Below are 17,628 nucleotides of genomic sequence, written 5' to 3' on the forward strand. Positions count from 1 at the left end.
AAAAAAAGGAAAACTCAATAAAAATGAAAAATATATTCAAATCAAAAGATAATTGCAAAGAAGTTCCATAACCATTATTTCCATATTTCATGCAATGTTTTTGATATGCGAGTATTTCATCCTCCTGCAATTTTAATACAAACACAACAATAATAATTAAATATGATTCTAACTCTTAATTAATTCAAAATATAATAAGAATAAAAAAGTTAAATAATTCAATTGGTTATATATGCATACTTTACCCACCAACTTTTTGGATAAAAATGAAAAATAGGATTGTTGTAATATTTATATAAGAAATTTTTTGTAATTAATTATCTAATTAATTTCAAGAATTTATTTGAGAGAAGAAGAATGTTTTGTGAACTAAGGGGGGGATACAAAATTATGGTGAAATAAATACAAAGCATAATAATTGTGAGGAAAAACCAAAAGACCATCTATTAAATAGAACAAATAAAAATTAAATGAATAGGTAGATTGATACCAAATTTATGAGAGGAAAATAAAGAGTTTGTATTAATTTGTTTTTTGTGTTTGCAACTAATATTTGTTATTTTGTTTGTATTTTATAATTATGTAACACATGGTATTTAGAGATTACTTTTAATTAGATAATCAAGTAATTAATATAATTGAATTATTATTAACCAATAGAAAAATTACACAAAAATAATAATTAAATATGATTATAACTCTTAATTAATTCAAAACATAATAAGAATAAAAAATTTAAATAATTCAATTGGCTATATATGCATACTTTACCTACCAACGTTTTGGATAAAAATGAAAAAGAGGATTGTTGTAATATTTATGTAAGAAAATTTATATAATTAATTATCTAATTAATTTCAAGAATTTATTTGAGAGAAGAAGAATGTTTTGTGAACCAAGGGGGAGATAAAAAAATTATGGTGAAATAAATACAAAGTTTAATAATTGTGAGGAAAAACCAAAAGACCATTTATTAAATAAAAGAAGTAAAAATTAAATGAATAGGTAGATTGATACAAATTTATGAGAGGAAAATAAAAAGTTTATATTAATTTGTTTTTTGTGTTTGCAACTAATATTTGTTATTTTGTTTGTATTTTATAAGTATGTAACACATGGTATTGAGAGATTACTTTTAATTAGATAATCAAGTAATTAATATAATTGAATTATTATTAACCAATAGAAAAATTACACAAAAATAATAATTAAATATGATTCTAACTCTTAATTAATTCAAAACATAATAAGAATAAAAAATTTAAATAATTCAATTGGTTATATATGCATACTTTACCTACCAACTTTTTGGATAAAAATGAAAAAGAGGATTGTTGTAATATTTATGTAAGAAAATTTATATAATTAAATATCTAATTAATTTCAAGAATTTATTTGAGAGAAGAAGAATGTTTTGTGAACTAAGGGGGAGATAAAAAAATTATGGTGAAATAAATACAAAGTATAATAATTGTGAGGAAAAAACAAAAGACCATTTATTAAACAAAAGAAATAAAAATTAAATGAATAGGTAGATTGATACAAATTTATGAGAGGAAAATAAAGAGTTTGTATTAATTTGTTTTTGTGGGTCGGGTTAGTTCGGGTCTCTCATTGTTTTTGGGTTAATTCAGGTCGGGTCGGGTCATTTCGGGTTTCGAGTCTATTTCAGGTTTGTTGATCGGGTCAAGTGGGTCGGGTTACTTCAGATCGGGTCATTTTTGGGGTCAATGAATAAGAGATAAAAAATCATTTCAAGCATGTTCGGTTCAATTAGAGTTATGTTTTATTGGGTCATTTTCAGGTTCGGTGGTTTCATATCGGGTCATTTTCGGATCGGGGCAGTTACGGGTCAAGAAAGTTCAGGTCATTTTCGGGTTGGGTCGGATCTATTCGGGTTTCGGGCCACATTCGGGTGAGATGTAATTCGCGTCAATTTGGGATTTCAGATCGACCTTTTTAGATCGGGTCAATCAAATTGAGATGTTTTTGCCAGGTCACCACACACAGTATAATGTTAGCGACTTGGCCACCAATGTTTGTTAACATTGAATAATACTTCCTTCGTCCCGGTCATTTGTTGTCCTTTTCTATATTGGGGTGTCTCGGTGAGTTGTTGTCCTTTCTATTTTAAGAATGAACTTGATGAACAATTTGATCATTTACACTCAATTTGTTCCACTTGTCATTTAGTAATTGATTTTTATGCCAAAATCAAATGACAACAATGGATCGGGACGGAGGGAGTATTTGAATATATCATCGTCGCATCGTCACACCTTCACATCATCATTATGGTATGTTTGATGTGTATAGGGTATACGCCAACCCCAGTTACCCACTAGAAAAACACGACGATGTTTAGATTTCTCCTTATCAGAAAAGAGTCGGTCGTTCCAAATTACTAATTGTCAACAAACTAAGAAAACAATTTTTTTTACAAGAAATTTTAAGAGACCAAAATTACTAGCTTCTACCTAGTATAATAATAATGGACGAGGAAGAATACTATTCACCGGTAGATAATATTAGACCTCATAGATGCTCAACCATGAGGCTAGGTCGGTCCAGGAGCTCACCCATACTGTACCCTAATTCGATCCCGAATGAGTTCGACCGGTTCACTGCTTCAACGCGAGACAATGGCGAGTCGTCCCTGAATTTGAGATCAATCAAGGAGAAGAACAACAGCAAAAAGACTTGGATATTAATTTCAAAGGTTTTATTGTGTATAAAATCCAACATCAAGGAGAAGGAGGAGGAGGATGGTGTGAAGGTGGATGATCTAAGGGTTGTGAGGAAAGCAAGCAGTAGTTGGCTTCCAGACCCGAACCGGCGGTGGCCGGTTCAAGGTTGGTGACTACTATTCGTATTGGAGCCTTGGAGGTTTTTTTGTCATCATTTCATACTATGTACTCCGTATTATCTTAAAGTCTTAATCATGCATGTTCTATTTGCAAGCTTGAATCCGGAGACGATTTTCAAAAGTTTAATATCATTATTGTGATGAAAAGTTATTGAAAAAATAAGAATCAATAAGTCAGAAAGACATCCCCCCTTGTCCATAATATACAACTATACGTCTATACAAGTTAAAACACATTATCACCGCGTCTCATATTACGAGTAGTAATCGCCGTGTCTCATATTACTAGTTAAATCATCTGACTTGCTTGTTTTTTTATTAAAAGGATGTTTTCTGCAAAAAAAACAAAAGGGGAATACAAAACTAATACTCCCTCGATTCAAATATGTTTTTCCCTTTGCTTTTTCACGTTTGTTAATGTGCATCTTATATCGTTTATATATTTCATTATATATTATTAATAAGAACGGAAAATTCACGTGGTACCCTTGAACTTTGCCATTTTGCACGTGGTACCCAACTTTTCAAGTTTGTGCACATGATATCGTTTGGTTTTGATTTTCAAGCACAATGTGCCCTTTTTATCATTCTTGAAATTTTTAATTGAACATAAATCATAGACCAAAAATCGGAATTGACTAATTTTTTTTTTCAACTTGATTACCTCTTCGAGATCTATAAATTGATTAAACAAAAATGGTCATTCGGAAATTTAAGATCGAAGATATGGTTGATTTGAGATTTTCTTTAAAAAAAACCCTATAAAATGTCAGTCGACAATTTCTTTTTTCTCAAATCGTAGATTATGACGAGATAAGCATTTTCGGAAAATAAATTGGTCGATTCCGAATTCCGGTCTAGGAGTTATGCGCAATTGAGTTTTTTTATAGCGACAAAAAAAACATGTTGTGCATGAAAATCAAACATAGAGGGTATTATGTACACAAACTTAAAAATTTGGGTACCACGTGCAAAATGACAAAATTCGAGGGTACCACGTGAATTTTCCGTAATAAGAATTATACAAGTTTGGTAATAATAATGTACTCCTAAAAGACAAATCAAACAGGATCTCACATGAATATATTTTCTCTTATAGATTGTCGAGAATATTGAAGATTCTCCTTAACTGTGAATAGTGTCCAAAAGTGAAAGAGGAAGGGTGGATTTGAAGGAAGGGAGTAGTATTGGAGAAAACAAAAAAAATGTTGTGTAAAACGGTTTGAGACGATAATTGTTATTGCAAAATCATGTACTAATTTACCTAAGTAGGCTAAGTTAACCTCACTCAAATAATTTCAATTACTTGCCATGCATGTTTGGGCGAGAATGACAATGAAATTAATAGTACTCCATTTATTATAAAATAATTTCACAAAAAGAGTATAATGGGACACGACATAAAACGTAAAATGAAATAGAGAATGCATTTGATGAGCAATTTAATCATTCACACTCAATTTGGTCCACATATCCTTTAATAATTGGTCATCTTCTCTTTCCTTGGTATTTGGATCAAAACCAAATGACAACAATTAACCGAGACGGAGAAAGTATACATTTAGTTTTAGTCACATTTGATTTCATGTGGTGACGGGAATAGTTAATACGTATTTTGTATAACATTTAAACGGAAAAAAAAGGAGATAGCACAACCGCATTTGCCTAATTTAACTCAACATTCCTCATGAGTCATGACATAAAACTACTTCTGTTAGGGTGCGAACTCATGTCCCACATTGATAGCTAGCGTAAAGGGAAAATGTCATCTTTGCAAGTGTTCACAAATATGATAGTATAGGGCCTTTTAGTAAGAAGCTCAAAAGTAAATACGTGAAGCTTTAGCCCAAAGCGAACACCGACGCTTCGGCGTAACAGGTATTATCCTCTGGCATTCCACCGTTTCCAACTTTCCTTAATAACGTCTATATACTTTTGTTTTTTTTAGTACTCTAATAATACGGTCAACTAAAGGTCCTACTTTGGTTTTGCTTGGGAGAAGTGATCAAATGCATACTGGTCAATCCAGGGCGGAGCCAGAAATTGAATCAATGTAGGGCTAAACTTAAAATGAAAAAAAAAAAAAATTAACTTATTGTAAGGCTCAAAATGAAATGAAGACATTATTATCATGTCTTTATATCCTCCAAAAATGACCCAATACATAGACCAATTTGTTTTATATATTTGTTAAATATTTCCTTCATTCAAATCATTTTTTTATATATGTTAAAATTTATATGAGTTATATTTTAATTAAATTTATAGAGTTTTTTTGGAATGGATGTTATTTATATACATGATAACGCACTTCATATGTTTTACCAAATGCATGAGAATGTAATATATTTTGAACAATCAAAACGGATATAGTAATTGTGTGTTTACAAAGAAACCCGAAATGTAATTAATTTAGAACAATTACTCCCTCCCTCCGGTCATTTGTTTACATTTGGTTTTAGCACAAAGATTCAGGAAAGAGGATAAGACCGTTTGTGGTGGTTGTTACTTACTTATTAGTGGATTATCGGTGGACCATAATAGATGTCTATGATCAAGATACACATAAAAATCCTCCTAATATTAGAAAGGTAAAAAAATAAATGAGACACCCTAATATAAAAATAGGTAAATAAATAACCGGGACCGAAAGGAGTAAAAAAAATGAAATTGCATGTTGACAATATATAGCTATATTGAGTATATTCAACAAAGAAATAAGAGGAACCCAAACCTCCCTATTTTGAACGGAGTGGGTAAAAAATCAACAAATGAAGAATCGAACGCGGGTCACTGGCTTTGTATAACATTACTTCACCATTGGAACAAGTTAGAACAACTGTGTATTATCCTCAGCTATGAAGTTTTATTTCAAAAAAGTACCCTGGGCTACAGCCCATATAGCCCAATGGGTAGCTCCGCCCCTGGGTCAATCAATATATTATTAGTTTGTAGTAATTTTTTTACTGGCTAAGACCCTTCGTAGTTTCTGTGTGATTTGGAAAGACAAGATATTCTAATTATTTGTAAAAGCTATCCTCTAGAGTCGCCCTAGATATAGGCCATACAGCTGAAGAGGCCATAATAGATCCGTGGCATATCATGGTCATTGGTCAATATCATCCTAACAGATCTCTTACCAACTCCATGACTAAGCACTTTTTTTCGTTTGCCCCTTTTCAACTATTATTACGTATAGAGGTGGCAATCAGGTCAGTCGGGTCGGGTTTGGGTCGGGTGATGTCGGGTTCGGGTCAGCATACCCTTTCGGGTTGCGTCGGGTTCGGGTCGTTATCGGGTCGGGTCATTTCGGGTCAAATGATGTATCGGGTCGGGTCGGGTTTGAGTCGGGTCATTATCGGGTCAGGTGACTTAATCGCATTACTACAATTTTTAACCATTAAATTTAGTTTTTAACCTATTATTTGGTTTAATTAATTCATTACTAAGTCAAACATATCAATCTAAACACAAAATCATTTTCATTTTGGTCAAAATTAAGCTTAATAATTGTCGGGTCATCAATTTAATCGGGTTAGTATCGGGTCGGGTTCGGGTCACTGATAATCGGGTCGTGTTGGGTTACGGGTTGTCATCGGGTCGGGTCGGGTCGGTTTCGGGTCACAATATTTTCGGGTTCGGGTCGGGTCGGGTTTGCTCGGGTTCAGGTCGGGTCACTCGGGTCGGGTCAGACTTACCAGCTCTAATTACGTACAAAAGATAATTAACTATGCAACATGAAGAAACAAAAACAGACATGAAATAAAGAGCACAATTTAGCATCTTATTCTTCCCAATATAGGTGGTGTTTGGCCAAGATTTAAAAGTGCTTTTGTAAATTAAAAAGCTAAAGTTTGGCCAAACACTATAAATTAGAGATATCAAAAACTACTTTTAAGAAGTCAAAAACTGATTATTGACCCCAAAAAGTAGAAGTAGATATTTTCTACTTCTCATTCTACTTTTCACAAAAGCGCCAAATACTCCAATTATTTTCACCTTGCGCCAAAAACCCCAATTATTTGCGCCTTTTTTTTTTGCCTCCATGAAACCCCTACCCCTTATATATGAATAATGGTATGTTCCATCTTCTCTCTGCTACTCAATTCATTGCCTTCCTGACGTACACCGACAATTATATGAATCATAATTTTGATCGATAATTATATAGTTTTATGTAATTATCGAGTGATTACATAAATTTTTTAAATATTACTTTGTATTCAATTTTACAAATAACATGGTTAATAAGAAAAATAAAAAAGCAAAAAAGTTGGATGTAAGTAGTTAGGCCAAACAAACAAAATTTATAAAAGTAGTTTTTACCAAAGTATGGCCAAACAAGCAAAACTTTTCCAAAAAGTAGCTTATAAATAAACTCCTTTTTAAAATGAAAAGCTATTTTACACAATTAAGGCCATAGTTTTGCTCCTGCCAATGAATGTACTTATATACCGACTCCTACATACATAACATTCTCCCAACAACATCAGAGCCTTAATCCCAAAATAATTTGGGGTCGGCTGACATGAATCATCCTTTGGAACTGTTCATGGGTGAACGCACACCTCAATCCGAAAAAAAAAAGATGTCCCAATTACAAATCGGAAATGTGAGACTAAAAATGATTTAGTAGCATATATCACAAATATATATAACAAATACCGAATGCATCCCTCACATAAATAAATACTGAATGCATAGAATACAAAGTAGTGGTGAACAGTGAACACCAGGTAAATTAGAATCACAATTGCTACACCAACCTAACACTACATAACATAGATCCTGTCTTCAAATTTGGAATATTTAATGAAATGATTTAAGGTGAAAAACTTGGGAGCCTGGTGAGTATGTGTAATACCCCAATATATTTTAAATATTCTTTTTAATACTTTAATTTCAATAATAATAATAATAATAATAATAATAATGAAAAATATAAAGAATTCGGAATTGAATTCAGAACTTAAAAATCCCCCACCGTTCAATTTTTTTCAAAAGTCATAATAATATTTTCGGTTTTGACGGGGTTTCTTTATAAACAATTGTGCATCGTAAGTAAGTATTCATTTTTTTTATATTCATTTTTTTTATATACTATTCACATCTCAATTGGGTGACGAGAAGGTTCTGGGTACTCTCCTTTCACCGCCATAAAAATCTTCCCAAAATGGAGATCTGGGTATGCCTACTCGATCTAAGTTTAGTCAGTCATTTAGATCTCTTATTTTTTTTTCTACTTCTATTGTTTTGCTCATCATCAATTCAAGAGCATGGTCATTCATCATTTATCACTATCAACAGCATAATCAATCATTATGATTGAATTATTTATCCTAATTCCAAAATAAGGATCATTATTTTACTAATGATCTTCTCACGGTGGCCAATTTCATGGTTCTGTGCAATTAGCCTATCTTTATTATTACCTTTCATTGGCTATTTGCCATTGAGGTTCAATAGAGCCATTCAATTAATATGTTGGTGTGCCAACCATGGAGTGTTGTCGTTGCCGTGTTGTATTTTGAAGAGACTTAGCGAGAACGAAAGAGCTAGGACACGTTTTATACTCCCTGATCAACTATGTCGCTGCCATCATCCTTTGTTTCTGTATCCGCTCCATTCCGAATCAATCAAGGTATCACCTTTTAGTTAGTATACATTCTTTATTGAATAAATTGAATGATTTGGCAATACAAGTTGTTTAAAGACGGAAAATATGGTTAATATTACTATCTAACTTAGTGAGTAGTTGTGTCGATTACTTCGCCTTGAGTTAGTTATATGATAAAGGATATAGGTAAGAAGTGGAGTAGTTTTTTTAATTGGAATTCTTGTTGGCTTGGTTGATAGCAGGAAGGAATTAACGTGAAAGATTTATGGTGGTCATGCTATGGCTCATGGTTTAATTGAAGTTAGGTGTCGGGTTTGATAATGAGACGGGATGTGCTCGTTTTAGCAAGTTGATCTCGTAAATTTGAGGGTGTATAATTAGTGATTTAATTTAAGTAATATTGAATCATTGAATGTTAAGGTTATTGTTTAAATGAGTACCATATATCTGAAGTTCGTTGATAAATCGTCTAATAGGAAGAAAGTGCAGGAAATTTTGTCAGATCAGGTGACACTACTTCGTATTTTCGTATACCTCCTCCTTTCTCTGTTTAACCATGGATTACATGTTATGGCTAATTTTCTCAGTTATAGTTCAGTCCAAGGAAAGACTCCATACATAGATATGTTATTAGTTATATATTTTATACTTAGTAAATTAGTCTCCCGGTCACCGAGATGGGTTGTTTAGTTAATTCAAGTAAGTTGGAAGTAGTTTGCATTATTGGTATAATTGGTTAGTTTGGTGGCTCTGTTTACATTTTCCATTTAAAACAATATTGTTCATTGGAAATAAAAGTGAGCAGTAGGCTAAAGTAAGGAGTGGGACTTGGTTCTGGTGGTATGTGAACAAGAGTTATCAGAACTCTTGAAGCAAATTATTTAGAAGATGAGATGAGCTTCTCTGTTTGAAGATTAGAGCTAAGACAATGGTTTTGTACTAAGATTGAGATATGAGGAATTTGGTTTTCTGATTTAACTTCTGGTTCTTTATTGTGTTTAAATTGTGTTCGCTTTAAATAAATTGAAAGCTATAAGATTAGAGAATTAAAGTTTGGCTCATAACCCGCAGTGGCGAGCCGGCATTTTAAATGCCCAGTGAAGATTAAAGTTTGGCTCATAACCCGCAGTGGCGAGCCGGCATTTTAAATGCCCAGTTAAGATTAAAGTTTGGCTCATAACCCGCAGTGGCGAGCCGGCATTTTAAATGCCCAGTGAAGATTATAGATTGGCTCATAACCCGCAGTGGCGAGCCGACATTTTAAATGCCCAGTGAAGATAATGAAGTGAAGATTTTATTTAAAGTTTTTAAAAGTTTGTTTACATTTTGTATTATTTTATATTTAAAAGAATTTGTAATAAGAGACTTTATATATTAAAATTATAACATTTCTGTATTTTCGGCGAGTTTTATATATCAATTTTAGTTCTTAAATTTGCCGAAAAATGCAGGGGTGTTACAGTATGACTGTTTGGTGGCAGCCTGCTCAAACTTCTTGGTAGCGGGTTCGTTCACTTCCACTCCAATCTGAACAAAAAACCGCAACCACCAGGATTGACTCCTCATTTTAGCCTATTAACAACAATCACCATTTTCAAACCGTCATTGCAATGCCCACAACAAGCAATTAATTAGATGAGATTTCACATAAAACGGAAAAATCAACCACTCACAGGGCGTCCAAATTTAGATAGCTCTGTAACTCTAGCCCTCTGTTGACCAGGAAAACCTAAAACAAAAACGACCAATGAGAATAATCAACCATTAACAAACCTAAACCATGGGTCTCACAGTTGCCCATACCATTACCATAAGCTTTCTTCAGAACAGGTATTGCTCTCTGAAGTTCTAGTGTGCCCGAAAATTCACCTGCGCGCACTGGTTACAATAAAGAATCTAGCTTACACTACAAAATATTCATTCAGGATAAGTGGACTTTGGAAATAACAATCAGCAGTATCTATCTCAGCAGCAAATATCTTGGCCACGCGATCTGAATGCCCATTTAAATGTCAGCAAACAATAGTTCTGCCTTCTGCGTGGGAATAGTGTCTCGAAGAGAGGAGGACCAAGTGATCAACTCCAATCAGGAGTTGGTACCTTTCTCTTTCCCATATCATTGACGAACTGACTAATGCATGAGAAGAAAGCATGCACAATGGCTGAAGCTTGAACATGAAAGAAATGACAATTTAAATTGCAACAAGAAGTTACAATCCATTCATGGTTTTGAAATGATGAAGGCTGCTTGATAGTGTCAAATTGTGACGAGTCAATAGGTTAATGTTATCACAATAAACATGCTTGATACCAGGTTTTAGTTGGACTTGTTGTAATATACCGGTTTGCACTTTTGGTTGTAATTTTAGAGTCTTAGCTTATAACTTACCAAGGCAAAGAAGGAGAGCAAAAGGAAAGCCAAGGGAATAAGTGCAAAATCAAGAGAAGCAAGCAAAAGGAAGAATTGAAGCCTTGACATGCACAAACAAGAGCCAAAATGAAGAATTGAAAACTCGGTTTCACAAGGGTCAACTTCAAACGAGTATATCTCGAGTTCTAGACCTCGTATCGATGCAAGGCCAATTGGAGGTGAAAGCTTGTGATCTTAGCTTTCCAACGGTAGGTCACACGCCTCGTTTGTCCAAAAAAAGAGGGAGATATGGCCTTCGCAAGATCTTTCGCTGTTAGTCCAAGCGCACTGCGCAATGTGTGTGTGTGCGGCTGCGCAATTGTGTGCGCACTGCGCAAATACGCACCGCAATTCCACAAATGCGAGCTGTGCGCAGCAGGCTGCGCAAACAGTCTTGCAGTGCGCACAATTGCGTGAGCAAGAACAGTCTTGCGCAGCTGCTTGTGGCACTGCGCGCACCTCTGCTATACGGGTTTTCTAATCTCCTTTTTGGGCTTCTTAATGGGGGATCTTTCTAGGTTTTCGGGCAGCCCTATAAATACCCCTCATGTTTGAAGACCTAGTTATCATCTAATTATTGAATAACCTCTAGAAATTTGTAGTAGCAAGAACAATTTATTTTGGGTGAAAATTGTAATCTTTTAGCTTTGAATGTTAATCTTTCCTCATTTCTTGGGTTTTTCTAAGAAGATGGAAGGCTAATCTTTCCATTGCTTGATGTAATTTGATCAAAGTATCCAACTTTGGTGATTGTAAGACTCTTAAACCTCTCTTAATTTATCTAATGCTCTTTTCTTGTGCTTAATTTCTTATGTTGAGTAATTGAATGTTTGGGTTGGCCATCCTTGCATGTTATTCACTTGACTAGTGCAAATCCTAAGGAAATTGTCTAATTTAGTTGGGATTGTTGAAGCAAGTTTGTTGTTTGTTGAATTGGTTTAAAGGATTCTTACAACAAATAGAAAAGTCCATGTCTTTTGCTCATTTGTATGGTTTAATCTTATGAGGAATTGATCCTAGCTTCATCTTTTGGTAAATTCTTAATGCTCATGCTTAGTCTCCTTTCATGGTTTAATGATTTGTTGCTTAAGCTTGAAGGGTATGTGTAGATGGTTTAATTTACATGTATCAACATCTTGAGGTGATAGTATTGGGTAGATAATTGCGAGAGAGTAAAAAGAGTCAAGCTTTACCATTGTTGGGTTACTAAGAGAGAATTACATCAAGTTTTCCCTTAATATTGAATCTTGCATACTAGTTGTTTGTGGAATTGTCTCAATAGGAAGAACTAAAATCTTTACTCATATTTCCATGTTTGTTTTCCAAAACCAATCCTTTTTCATCCATGTTTTCTACTAGTTGACCTTTGTTAATACCCATTGTTTGTGATTAGTGTTTTTTGTTAAGTTTAAGTTGTCATTAGGTTCTTCATTAGTAAGTAGAGACCTACTTAGTAGTCAATAGTTTACAAATTCAAGTTTTTAGTCTTAAATCCCTTCTCTTGGGTTCGACCCTTACTTCCCTTTACTACTATTCTTAATTGCATAGTGTAGAGTCGAGTTTGGCTTTATAAATTGTTAATTTGATAGGTTAATTCTAACTTTTTGCTGTAATTACTCTTTTTTTTTTTTTTTTTAAGAAAATAATGTGGTTATTGTTTATTGCCCATAATAATGCTAAATTAATCAATCTATCTACTATTGAACTGTAGAACCCAGAATTGAGTGAATAAAGGTGAAAAACAGCAACGAGATAAAAAAATAAAAAAAAAGAGGCAAACATATCCCAACCTTCTATCCGCAAAACAATGCCCTTTGAACCTGCAAGACATAAACACACAATCCGATAAACAGTCTTAGAATCATCCAACGGTCAAAACTGAATACCAACCCACCGAGGATTTAAAAAATATGTAGAACAACTATTTAACCAGAAAAATATCCTTTGAGGGATATCCAGTTTATCTAGAAATTAAAAAGGCCAAAAATCCACTGTTTACGTCATCTGGTGTGAGAGAAATAGGCGGATTTTTGAGGGTCATGACAGGACTGTTGCTGCTCTTTTGAGGGATATCCAGTTTGTAGTTAGTGCTACTTTGCTATTCAAAACTCCCTTGGTTAATCACGAGGATCTAATTGGGGGCGGTTAATTATTTAGCTTAGGCACTCTTTACTTTCTTTCCCTTTAAGTGGTTATATCTTTGTAAAAAAAATATCCTTTTTGAATATATGAGAAATATCTTTCTTGTAAAAAAAAAAAAAAAAAGTCAAAATTTAATGTTTGTTATGTTAATTTATTTTTTATGTAAATATTTTTTAATTTGTGTATCGTTTTAAATGGATCGTTATACGAACATGAATTACCCTCTTAATTAAACACGTACTACATGGAGGATTGGTGACGTGTAATTTTGATAATGCAAGATGACATCTAGTAATATGAGGTGGCATTGTCTATGTGGCTTTTAAGATTTACCCTTTTAATAATATTTATAGATATATACTCATAACTTCTTGGGTAAGCAATTTGCTAAAACACAATTTGTTTTAAACTGACCTGATCATTCCAGTAAATTCTCCAAAGCTTATTTTACTGGTTCCTTTAAGAGGTGGAACGGCTTGATTTTACTTGTAGGACAAGCACTTTAATTTTCTAATCATAAATTCCTTCTATATATACTTCTCGACGTATGCATCTTCATATCACATTTCACACAAGCTTTACGTTCTTCAAATAAGAGGTACTCCTTAATGACTCCATTGTTCATTCTTTGGTCCTTTAAATCTTGCTTGTGGTTTATATTTATACTTGACCATGTTATCACCATTTTCCTTGTACGTTTTTTTTGAACTCATATGGTCACTTGTTTAGCTTTTATGAATTAAGCTTGATACTGACTCAGGTTGTTCAGTTTCCTTCCTTTGTGTTTATTCCATTTAAAAAATCTGTCTTTCTCCTTTCCTTTTGCAGCCATTGCTCTGTTCAAGAATTCATCCATGAATAATTAATTTGTGCTTGATAGGTGTAAGGTCGAATCGAGAGTGGCGAACTGTTTCGACTTTCTTTGGAGCCGTCTTGTTCCTCGAAAGCAGGACGACACTGACGATTGAGCGAGTAAAGTAATTACTAGTTTCTTTATTGTGCATAGCAGCTGCCCATATCATCGACGTCGAAGAACAGAGGTACTTTCGTTGTACTTTACATAGGAAGAGAGTGTCTTAATATTCTTTCTTGATTGGGTTTGCTTGCCAGGGAGATATTTAGCTACTACTTAGTTCCAGTAGACGGACTGATATTCTTAAAAATTGCGAGTCTTCTCTCTTTGATTCTCAACGAGATGTTTTTTGAACTGGTTTGTCAGGGGGTATATTGGTTTGAAGTTAACAAGCCCAAGCCCCACTTTTGATGAAGACCTACTGTATATCATTGCTTAAAATATTGCCTCCCAAGTGTTTTGGTAAATTTCTACCAATTTAGGGTTAAAGTGGTCTTAGCGTTAGGTCTGTATTGTGATTTGTTTGAGCGTCGTATGTTAACCTGTATGAATGATGTAAACACAGAACACGAGCAATTTTGGTGACGCGGAAAACCCGATGTGGGAAACAACCGCGGGGGGAGACGGAATCCCACCAATATTTTCACTATAATTCGAGAGGAAATACAGTTCTTATGCTTGCTACGAATGCTAGAGTATAGTTCTTGTATTTTTTTTTATCATCGTTCCTCCTTGTATTGAGGCTCTTTATATAGGGGAGCTCGTCAGGCTAGGGTTTCTTGCTTTCCCTCCAAGTTATCCCTAATTTGACATTGGGTAGGACTTTCCTTCTTCGGATCTCGCAAGATGCTGGACTCTCATAAGCTTCTCCCGTGTGGACCAAAGCCCAGTTCCTACGCTGCTTGCTGATGCTGGTACCCTGATATTCTGCATCCCATGGCGCCCCCAGGCCTGCTGCCCCAAGTCAGCCCATATCCATATTTTGGGCCTAACAGTTTGCCCCCAATTTTCTGCGAAAAGTGCAACCCTAATTATTTGAGCGGGAAATTGCAGTGTATCGTTGAATGACTTCTCGCATACTCCATTTCAATTCACATTTTCAAAACCCCAACTACTCTTTCCTATTTAATCTCATCCGCCCACCACTCTCTCTTTCATCATCATTTCGACTCCTCAAACCTTTCAAATTTCCGTCTCCCCAAATTCCTTCTTTGTCAACGTCCTTTCACTGCCAGCGCCGCCTTCATCCGTCCTCTCAGGTACTTTCATTTCTCTCTCCTCGTTTATCATGGCTAAGACCCGCTTAACATCATCTTCCTCCACCACCATCGACCTTGAAAACGATGACTTCCCCTCACAGGGAGTCCTCAAAAGACCGCATTCCGGTGACTCCCACCTAACCCAAGAGGATATACCCAGGATCAAAGCTCTGCTGGGGTTGGGTGACGATGTGGTGATCCTCATCCCCAAACCTGGTCAGAAAGCAGACGCCTTTCGTTCGGGGTGGGTCTGCTTGTACACCTACCCCTTCGTCCTTGGTCTCAAATTTCCCTTCCCCCCGATGATACAAGAGTTCATCCGCCTGAACTTTCTCCCTATGGCCCAAATCGCTCCTTATGCGTGGAGGATCCTCCTATCCACCGTTGCTCTGAACCACAGTATGGGCGCCGAGATTGGTTTGTCAGATCTGGCCCATAGGTTCGAGTGTCGGTCACTGGGGCACGGCCAATATACTTTTAGGTCTGTGGAGAAGACCGAGAACTTCCTCCTCTCGGCGGCAAAAGGGAAAGACGATGGGTGGTACGAGGACTTCTTCTATGTCAAGCTTTAATCTCTTCCCATTCGTGCCGACTACCTGTTTGAGCACTGGGTTTTCGCCAAGAGTAAGTGTATTTACATGCTTATTTTTAATTGCCCCCGTCGCTCACTATTCTTACTCTTTGATTTGATGCAGAACTCAAGAATCCTGAGAAATCCGAGGACGAGGATACTTCTGTTGCCAAGCTCTTTTCCATCCCTGAAGATCGTAGACTATTTCCCCTCCTGCTTGCTGGTTTAGACGATTCTGCTACCGAGGAAACCATGTCTTCTGGTAAACATCCTTCAATCTCTTGGAATTCCCTGTCCCCTTTGATTCTTTATTCTGACCCCCTGCGTTCTTGTGCCCCTGGAGGAAGTGCTAAACCATCTGCCTCTGAGATCCTGATGCGTCATGCCAGGAAGAGAACGGCTGACTTCTCTCACTCTCCTGCCTCCTCAAGAAGAAGGTCCTCTTCTAGGCCTGCTCCAGAACCCATTGAAGTTACCCCAATATCGCGCGCACCTAGGTCCCCCGTTCATACTGACGAGCTGCTTCTACGCCTCCCTGCTGAGTTTGGGGATGCTGACCGTGCCAATTACTGGCCTGCACTAGAAAGGTTTCTGACCCCAGCTTGCTCAAAGGCGTTTGACTCGACTGCCCCACAGGAAATGACCGACCTGGCTGCAGAACACTGCTTTCTGGTGAGCCTCCTTTCGCTGCTTCTTTTCTCCCTTTGCCCATGTGCTTCCTCAACTAACGTGTTCTTTTTTGTTTTAGGCTCTCCAATCTTCTCTCTACCTTCGCAAGATGCTGCAGAGGGTTAAGGTTGAATGTCTGGCTTCTGTGGGGAAGAACAAGGAACTCACAGCCACCTGTGCCAAGTTGAGGGAGCAGCTCCACGCGGCTTTTAAGGAGAAGGAGGCAGCTAAGGATCAGCTGGCAAGGACCCAGGAGGCCAACTGCGTTCTGACTTCTGGGTTAACAAAGGCGGAGGCCCGTGCTGAAGAGATGGCTGAACTGGCCAAGAATGTGGGAGCCTATACTGCTTTTGAGGGGCGGATCGACTGCATCCGTGCTTATACCGAGGGGAGGCACACATCCTGGAACCTGGAAGAGGAGCTGGCTGAGTTTGCTCGTGCATTTCCCAATGGCATGGACCTGAGTGCCCTGTTCCCTTCTGAGGCTGAAGCTGCTAACCCGGAGCCTGAGTACATAGCCATGGATATTTCTGGAGCCATCTCTGGGACTGTAGAGGAGATCCTGGCTGGGGAGGCTGGCGATGGTGCTACTGCAACTCCTGAGGCTGTCCAGACACCTGCAACGGAGAAGCAAATAGAGCATGGGGAGCAGAGAAATAGTCAGGAAGCAGCCATCGAGAGGATCGACCTCTCTTAAATTTTATTTCAAATTATCTGGGGACTTGGCCCTGTGTGGCGCAAGTTTTGTAAAAAACTATTTTCTTTCTTGTTTTGGTCCGTTTTGTGCCTGCCGGTGTGCAGGCGTTGAACTTTTGATGGCGCCTGCTAAAGGTAGCAGGTGCCCTATTTTAAAGTAGCTCTGGGCCCAGGTTTCCAGGCCCCACTTTTGTTATACTTGCGTTTTTGCCACCAATTTCTGGAGTTTTGATTCCACATAGATATACCCAGGAAGCTGACCTGGCTCCAGGTGCACAGCCCCTGTTTCTGGCGACAGATTTTTGATAACATATTTCACCCATGACGTAAAATACCTTATCACTAGGGTTGGCTGACTTAGAGCTTACCTTCATTGAATGTTTCTGACTAACAAGGAGTGTTGCGCTCCTTGTGGTTCCAGACGTTTGAAATCCGTGCGTGCACCCATTGATCGACGACATAGCTAGCTAAGGAATTACTGAGTTAACGTTAAGGTATGGGTGGTCTTAGTATGCCGAACCCTGCGCGCTACCTCGGCGTATGCT

General features: G+C 36.6%; 1 protein-coding gene and 2 long non-coding RNA genes across 4 annotated transcripts in view; 2 read left to right on the plus strand and 1 right to left on the minus strand.

Annotated features, from left to right (window-relative positions):
- The window catches only part of LOC141620845 (ubiquitin-ribosomal protein eL40z fusion protein-like), a 69,507-nt gene that overhangs the window by 3,677 nt on the left and 48,202 nt on the right, over positions 1–17,628 (plus strand). The gene's annotated exons all lie outside the window — the stretch shown is intronic.
- Positions 7,723–9,885, plus strand: LOC141618577 (uncharacterized). Of its 2 annotated transcripts, none has more exons than XR_012531434.1 (2): positions 7,723–8,507; positions 8,723–9,885. It is a non-coding gene; the product is annotated as an uncharacterized LOC141618577 (long non-coding RNA). The 2 variants fall into 2 exon arrangements; XR_012531432.1 differs by having other exon boundaries at positions 8,726–9,885.
- Positions 9,945–12,816, minus strand: LOC141618576 (uncharacterized). The gene is made up of 3 exons (XR_012531431.1): positions 12,684–12,816; positions 10,157–10,352; positions 9,945–10,055 (listed from the first exon to the last, which is right to left on the minus strand). It is a non-coding gene; the product is annotated as an uncharacterized LOC141618576 (long non-coding RNA).

The sequence above is a fragment of the Silene latifolia genome, chromosome X (assembly GCF_048544455.1).
Source record: "Silene latifolia isolate original U9 population chromosome X, ASM4854445v1, whole genome shotgun sequence".
Lineage (NCBI taxonomy): Eukaryota > Viridiplantae > Streptophyta > Magnoliopsida > Caryophyllales > Caryophyllaceae > Silene > Silene latifolia.